Source organism: Acyrthosiphon pisum, chromosome X (assembly GCF_005508785.2).
Source record: "Acyrthosiphon pisum isolate AL4f chromosome X, pea_aphid_22Mar2018_4r6ur, whole genome shotgun sequence".
Taxonomy (NCBI): Eukaryota; Metazoa; Arthropoda; class Insecta; order Hemiptera; family Aphididae; genus Acyrthosiphon; species Acyrthosiphon pisum.
The window spans coordinates 34,945,278-34,953,503 of NC_042493.1; the positions used below are offsets into that span (position 1 = coordinate 34,945,278).

The 8,226-nt window shown below is 28.7% G+C and overlaps 1 long non-coding RNA gene across 1 annotated transcript; it reads right to left on the reverse strand.

Moving 5' to 3' along the window:
* Positions 1-206: 206 nt before the first annotated feature.
* LOC115033427 lies at positions 207-8,226 on the reverse strand. Its single transcript, XR_003838775.1, has 3 exons — positions 8,015-8,226; positions 1,093-1,451; positions 207-1,026 (listed from the first exon to the last, which is right to left on the reverse strand). It is a non-coding gene; the product is annotated as an uncharacterized LOC115033427 (long non-coding RNA).

The window sequence follows — 8,226 nt, forward strand, 5'->3', positions numbered from 1 at the left end:
GATAAAATTAAAAACAAAATAAATGAACTTAACATACTTCTTGAAATGAAAAATTAACTCGTTAATTTCACGTTAATTAAAAAAGAAATTTAGTAAGTTAACAGTTAAGTTAATGAAAAGCCAAAATTAACTGGTTAAGTTAAAAAGTTAATATAAAATTAACTTATTAACTTAACTTTAACTTTTTAACTCGTTAATGCCCAGCCTCGACTGTATTTATAAATTGCTTTTTTTTTTTATGATTAGTCGTTGGAAAAATAAATAACATCTGGGTAAATATGATTAGCACGGCATCTATGGAATTGAGATGCAAACTTGATCATTTTCACACCAAACTATAGTATAATCATTGACTTGATTAGCTGCTAATAATTTTTTACTACTGGCATTTTCCCACAAAAGTTCAAATACATTTCATTCATCAAATCCCATTTTTGTAAATGGTAACGGTTCATCAAGTTCTAATATCAGTCAACATTAAAACTTATTCAAACATTTTTAAATTACATTTATATACTCACTTTCTGATTCATTGGGAACAAAAATTGTCGAATACTCGGTTGATAAACCTTCTTCATTTGATGAAAACACAGTTTAATTGTAACCAATGTCGGTACTGAGTCCTTCAAACTTGGCATAATTCTTATATGTTTCATTACTGCAGTGAATACTATATATTGGGAAAAATATTTCAATTCAGAAATTAATTCAGTAATAAATTAAAATATATACCAAAGGAAGGAAAAAATTGAAAAATTACAGGTTTATTATTTTAACGTAAATGCTCGTAATCTAAATAACACGTTTGTAATTTATAGTTCAATATAATGTAAACAATATGTAATTATACCATTGGCGTAATAAAGAAAACATAGGGGTGTACTTAAATCTTCCAATACGTTATCGTCATGTACTGTAAAGTAGTAATATTTGTATGGTTGCATGTATACTGCTGACGAGGTGGTAAAATCCCAATAACAAGTATTTTCTCTAGAGTCTGAATCCTCAGGACAATTTATAAGAGTTCTGGAAAAAAAGGATACTTGTATTTATAGTTACTAACCCCAACTATAAATTACTATTATACATTACCTGCCTACAGCACGACCAGGAAATGACCTCAAAGGTTTGTGACACCAGCGAAGGTGGACCACTAGTTTCCAAGCTCGTCGGTGGCGGGGTGGAAAATGTCGACGAATCACTAATTGACGGTGTGGATAACAACTGAGCAGTACTTGTGTTGTCATATCTGTGGTTTAGACCCAGTTGGTCATCAAGTAACAGCACTCAAAAATAGGTATCTCGGCCAGCCGGTGGATTGGAAATGCCAATTGAGCGGCCGTTGCGTTTATAATCGTCATGTACTGCTTGGACACGTGTTCGGCGTTCTTGTAGAACTGCAGAATAAGCTGGCTCGGCGTTTTAGCTTCACCGCTGTCGGTGATGTCATTCTGAAACAGGTTTTTTAAAATTTCATGGTCGGGATCTAAGACGCACGTGATTTCCGAGGGGGTGCTGGGGTTCCGTAATCAATGACAACATCACCTCTCGGAACGGTTACTAAAATTATCAACACAATAAATTTATCGACTAACACCCTGGCACCCTGCATTAGCATTTAATAGATATCTGAATAAGTGTCGTCAAAATCCGAGCAAAACACACTAAATTAACTATAATAGAAGTTTTCTAATTGCAATTAATTTTCTTTGTATATAAATCATAAAATATATACGAAGAAAATCATAATTTATAATGTGCAATAGTATATTGTGTGGCAAGAGTGGGGAAATGTTCTTAACATCAAGTTTTATAATAGGTCGATTCACTCTAGTTTTTAAACTAACGGACCTAAACGTGATCTGCTGAACGTAAATTTGCTGTGTTAGGTACGCACTTGTAAGACGGTGACAACAAATATTTGTGTAGCATCCTCTTAAATATAAAAATATTATACGTACTACAAACATTTTATAATAATTATAGCTAGGCACATATCTAGTTGTCTAATTAGTTATCTAATAAAATATATCATGTAAATTATCCAGCGAAACGGCGATCTGACTGATAAGCGAATGGTTATTTTGAGTTGGAATCCAGAACAATATTATTGATTCCCAGTGAATCAAGTGCAGGTAAAATATTAATCGTGAGAAAAATTGATTGCTTTGTATGTTATAGCGCGTCATGACCATGTTGATTTTCTTTTTAACTATAAAAATAGTTTAAACACAACCATAGTATATTTTATATTTTAAATAATGCTGATCATCGATATAATATCATCAAAACATTTGACATTTTTGAAATGCTAAAATTGTGTATATTATTATGCACTATCACTATTAAAAAGTAATTCTAACTTCTAAGTCATTTTTATAACTCTAACATGTTTTTAAAATTATTTCTTTTTAGATTTTATGTGAGATTTTGCTGTGACTATACCTGTCGTGTTGGGTCAGAAGTGCAGACAAACCATGTTCTCGTTGGTGATCACGCCGTATACTGATGTGTACGCAGCGATGTTTTTAGATCTAATCTACAGTCCATTTTCCTATATGTTTCACTGGCTATGCTGGTTAGTGTAATCGACTTATATAACATATTTAATATTATTTTTATATTAAGAAATTCGTTTTATATTTATATCCCTATTTACGTACACAATTGTTAAGAATTATCTTAATAAATTATTATTTTTTTTTTTTGATAATATTTTACACGTAGCTGCACGTAGCTATCATTTTATACTACACACTCAAAATTCGAATATAAATATTAAGGCATTCCAGTGTAAAACCTTGTATAGTCAATATATAAACATTAAGAATGGGATGGAGTGGCCGAGCGAACTAAGCGAAAAAATTGCCAGTTAAAAATATAGAAAAACGTATTTTTTTCGTTTTTAATAAATTCCATATTATCGATCCATGATCATTAAAAAAACTCGCGTACAGCGACATAAGATACATCCTGTATATTATAATAGTTATAATATAATATTACGAGCTTTTATTAAAATATAACTAAAGAAGTCTGTGGATTGTAAATGAGGTCCGTGGTAAATAAATAACTTAGCATTAATTTAAATGTTTTAAAGACCATTATTTTATTTTATATACTGTATAGTAAATAACATTATATTTAAAATATATTATTACTAGTAGGTACCTACCTATTAGCACCACACATCGTTCTATTAATAATTTATATAGATTTACACAGCCCTACTTGTGGTCAAAGTAACCTCCAATACCAAAATTGTTTCAATGTTTCACACAAGTTTGGTTTCAATGGTTCACACTAAATTACTTTAATAGCAATAACAAAAACATATCAAGAAATATACTTCAAAAATACTAAAAAATAATATTTTAAGCTATTAGGTAAGTAGGATACCACAAACCTTTTTACACGCTCTATCTATCAAATATATAATATAAAAATAAACTAGGTATTATAATTTATGATAAATAATAATATAGCATGTTAAAAATTAAATGTTATCGGAATAAATAAACATACCATATTATTACAATAAGTAAAATAAATTAGTAAAAAAGCAATATAATATTATAATTTTTTATTTAAAATAAACAAATATACAGTTTTACATTAATTGTACATTTGAATTATCTATCTTCTGTAAGCTAAGCTTGTGACGAAAATAGAGTGTTATAAATTGATACATATTATGCTTAAAAAAATAAAATTTAAAACACTATTATTGCGTAATTATACAATACAAAAGAGATAATTAAGAATAGAATATAATAAGGTTAACCTACGTTACAGTTAATGATACATGTAGCCAATCATTAATTAATTTTTTAGCTTTGTTATAATTGTAATTAATATTAACAAAAAAAAAATATAAAAATTAAAAATATATTATAATACAATATACTTATAGGAATATAGTCTAACCGTGTTTGCTCAGAATCATTTTTCATATAATAATATGGAATGATTTATAATTGAATTAAGTTTAACACACGCGTTCCAGTGAATTACTGAATGACGATGTACACTCCACACCTATAGGTAGGTACAGCAGAGCGACTTCACTTTCAAATTTTGGACGGTTAATTTATAATTAATAAGTTTATTTTTTAATACAGAGGAGAGGAGTACCTATAGTATTTCACTGGTACCACGCGAAATGTAAATTTTTCAAAAAATTGTGTAATATTAAGTCCTTTGTGCAGTTAAAAAATCCAAATTAAATTTAAAGTCATATCGTTCGAAATATTTCGTGTTATATTTAGAGTTTAACATACACCCCTATATGGTGGCACCGCCCCACAATATAGTTGCGCCACTTCTGAAACGAAACTTTAATTCTTTATCAGCGTTTGAATTTATAATTTTTACGATATTTGATATTTAGTAGTAAATTAACGAATTCCGCCCATTAATCGATTTTTGATATTTTATTGAATCCCAAGACGAATAATTATAGACTTTTGAACATGCCAAATTTGCAATACCTCTTGACACAAAACATTTGTATAAGATTTTAGAGAACTAGTATCCCCCTATCAGTATTTTGGGTATTCTAAAAAATTACCTATTTCATAAAAAAAAATATAATTTTGACTTGCATGTGCGAGTGCGTAAAATAATACGCGTATGTTAGTATACCCGTATGCTATCACACTTATGATTATTTACAATAAACACATTGCCATGATTGACAGCTGAATGCATATGAGGTTGTTAAATTGAAATGAATTGAAAATGTTCTTAGAATCTAGTAGTCGCAAGGCCCCATAAGGAGTTCAAAATACCTAAAGTTTTGACCAAAGTTTACGTTGTATGGATTTTATCAACTAAAAATTGTAATTAAACTAAAAATAAATAATGGAAAGTTCTCAATACCATCTACAGATATTTTTCTGTTGAATTCAAATATTTTTTTCAAAATTAAAATCACACAACGTTATATTAATTATTAACGTCTTAATTTGAATTTTGTCAAAATAATAAATAAGTTGCCATGAAATTTGTATGGTAAACTGTAATTGTTATGGAGTTATATGCATGCGCATGTGCGTATGAGAGTGGTATTTATCGGTTAGTAGGTATCAGACATCTGCAGCATTGAACCCCACTCACACTAAGTATAATGATCATTAACTATAACACTTTTTTTGGTAGGAAAGTGACCCAGTTGGTACTTTAAGAGTCAAAAGTAGAAAATGCCTAGTAATTTCAAAATCATCGGGTAAACTCCCAAACAAATTAGAGAAAACGGATATTTTTACGCAAAACCAATCTTTAATCAAATTCATTCAACCTACTGTATTATTAATAGTAAAATAAATTATATCAATAATACCAAGAAATATACTTAATAACATTCTGACAGACCGACTTCGCTCAGAATTGTTTTTTGTTTAAAATGATTTTAAATTTTAAAATGTCATCCATCCATTACATCCATTACAGTAAGCCACTTGACAGATGACATATATTGTACAGTAGAGCAATACCCGCTTGCCCACCTTTTTTATTATTATTTCTATACATATATGTTATAAAAATTTAGAGTTTTTTTTTTTTAGATGAGTAATTTAACATCTCTAACTTAATACATAGTGGTTTAAATACAAACATTTCAGTATTAAAAAAAAAATATAATAATATTAAAGATATTTCTAACATGCAACACAATAAAATTAATTTTTTTTCTTGAAGTCATGACATTTTTTGCAACCAGAATATTTACATTAAAAATATAATGTAATATAATGGTTATAATGAAGGTAATCTGAATAATATAGAACAAATATATTATATATATATATACGACTATTTTTTTATGTCTCCATTAGTTAATATGTTTTATATAAAACAACAACAATACATACCTATATATTATATGATATGAGTTGTTATTCATTTTTATTTTTATTTTTATTAAAAACAAATTAAAGTGTATTATTATTTATAAATTCACACTATGTACCAACTTATTTGACACGTACTTAATTGTTGCGGTACAACAACTAATAATTTACACATAAAAAACACATATTTTTAAAACAAATTTAAATTTAATAAACTTGGCTCAACGCTAATATATTATGCAAAGATAGTCAAGACTGATAATACGGGAAATTGTAATTGAGTTAGTTAAGTCAAGTTCAATGTTAATTTATACGATGTTAATAGTTTACGCATAGTATTTATATTATCTATAAATTTAACCATGAAAGTTTAAATTCAATATAGAGAATCGTACATTTGTACTAACTAATCTCAGTAAAAAAAGTGAGTTGATTTTTATTAATTAGGTACCGCACACGTATTATGTAACGTATAACAAATTAATGATTTCAATACTTATGTTATTTATGTACCAGAAGTCACAATATAATGTATTCAAAGGTGGGCATATTCAACAAGACATTAATACTATAGTTAAAACCTAGTCTGAGTGAGTGGTTTTTACCAAAAACCAACAATATGGTATTAATAACATAGGTACGACTACTTATATAATATAATATCATGTTTCTTTGAATTGGTATTACTACTTGTTTGTACCTACAGCAATATAATATTATATCATATCGAGTATAGACAGTGAAGTTATCAACTATCCAGTCTTGTAAAGAATACTTTTATTTTGTATTCGGAATACATATTCGAATAAATGAGAATTAAAGTACCTATTCGAATAGTTCTTAAAATATATATTCAGAATACATATTCGAATACTTTAAAAAGTATTCGAATACTATCAGAATACTTTTTTTCACAACTAGTTTTTGACAGTTTTTGAATGATTGGTATTTAACATTTATTAATTAATAATTAAACATGTAGCGTAATCATAAGTTATTTATACATTTTGACCACATATGATTTGGCCGATACGGGCCATACGGGATACAACACATATTGGTGTTTATAAAAATAATCATATCATGTGCCAATATTATATTTCGTTTAAAGAATAAAATTAATGTTCATGATTTATAATATGTCTTGTCACAAATTTAAAACAATTTTTCTGGATCGGAAAAAAGTATCTTTTTAATGAATAAAAAATACAAATAAAAGTATTCAGAATACGTATTCGAATACTTCTTAAAAAAAGTATTTAAAATAGCATTCGAATACAAAAAAAGTATTCAAATACTTTTATTTGAATACATTTATTCGAATACTTTACAAGACTGCATCTATCATTTAAGTTCTCCAGCCGGGGTCGTGCGGCGATGGTAGAATAATGTATCTAATGATAATTTTATTTTACTTATTAATAGGCATCACATCAGACGGGCGGCCCTATAGTACAATATGCGCAACTTATCAGCGTACATTTTTAAAATTAGTTTGCGCACAGTCTGACACAAATTTGACCTATTAAACGTAACTACTAAATTTAATATTCTATCAAAAAAGTTAAAGATCGAAGATTTTTTGTACTATATTTCGTGTATGCAGACTACTTATACCAGTGGTTTTCAAATTGGGTGCCGCGACACACGCACATTGGTCTTCTGAAAAATTTCAACTATTCGTCCAAGAATAAAATTATAAAAATAAAATTAATAAAAATTTGTTTGCCTATCAAGCACACATTTCTAATTAAATGTATATAATTATAATTCAAAATAATATGTGCCTGGTTGTGCAGGGCCGGATACGCGTGATATGCGTGCCCAACACTTTTGGTGATTTCCACGCCCGGCACCATTGGGATTCCCGTCCGCTGGACAGAAAAATGTCGCTTTCCAACTTTTCAACTACCATCAAAAACTAAACTTTCGGTGCAGGCGTGACAAAAAATTGTTTGTAGCTATATATACTCTAAACGTTGACAAAACGTTGGAAACGTGCATTTATAATATTACTGTTCTACAATAACGTACCTACTAATTATTTATTTAACATATTTTACCTATAACGGTCGGTGGCCCAATAGTGTAGTAAACTTACAGGTGCAAAAAACATAAAATATTATAATAATTAGGACATAAAAAATATGATAGATACTCACGATGACACGATGCCCACAGTATTCGGCGCTCGATGTGAAAGGTGAAAATGTCAAGTCATTTTCTGGACATGAATCGTACAGACAATAGCGCAGCTCTGATACTTTGATGGAAAAACGGTGGATCGTTCGTGAAAATGAAATGCATCGATATGTTCAACCGCTAGAAAGGTTCTGATACGAAGTTCTTCGCCACGAAACTACAACTGTCGCAG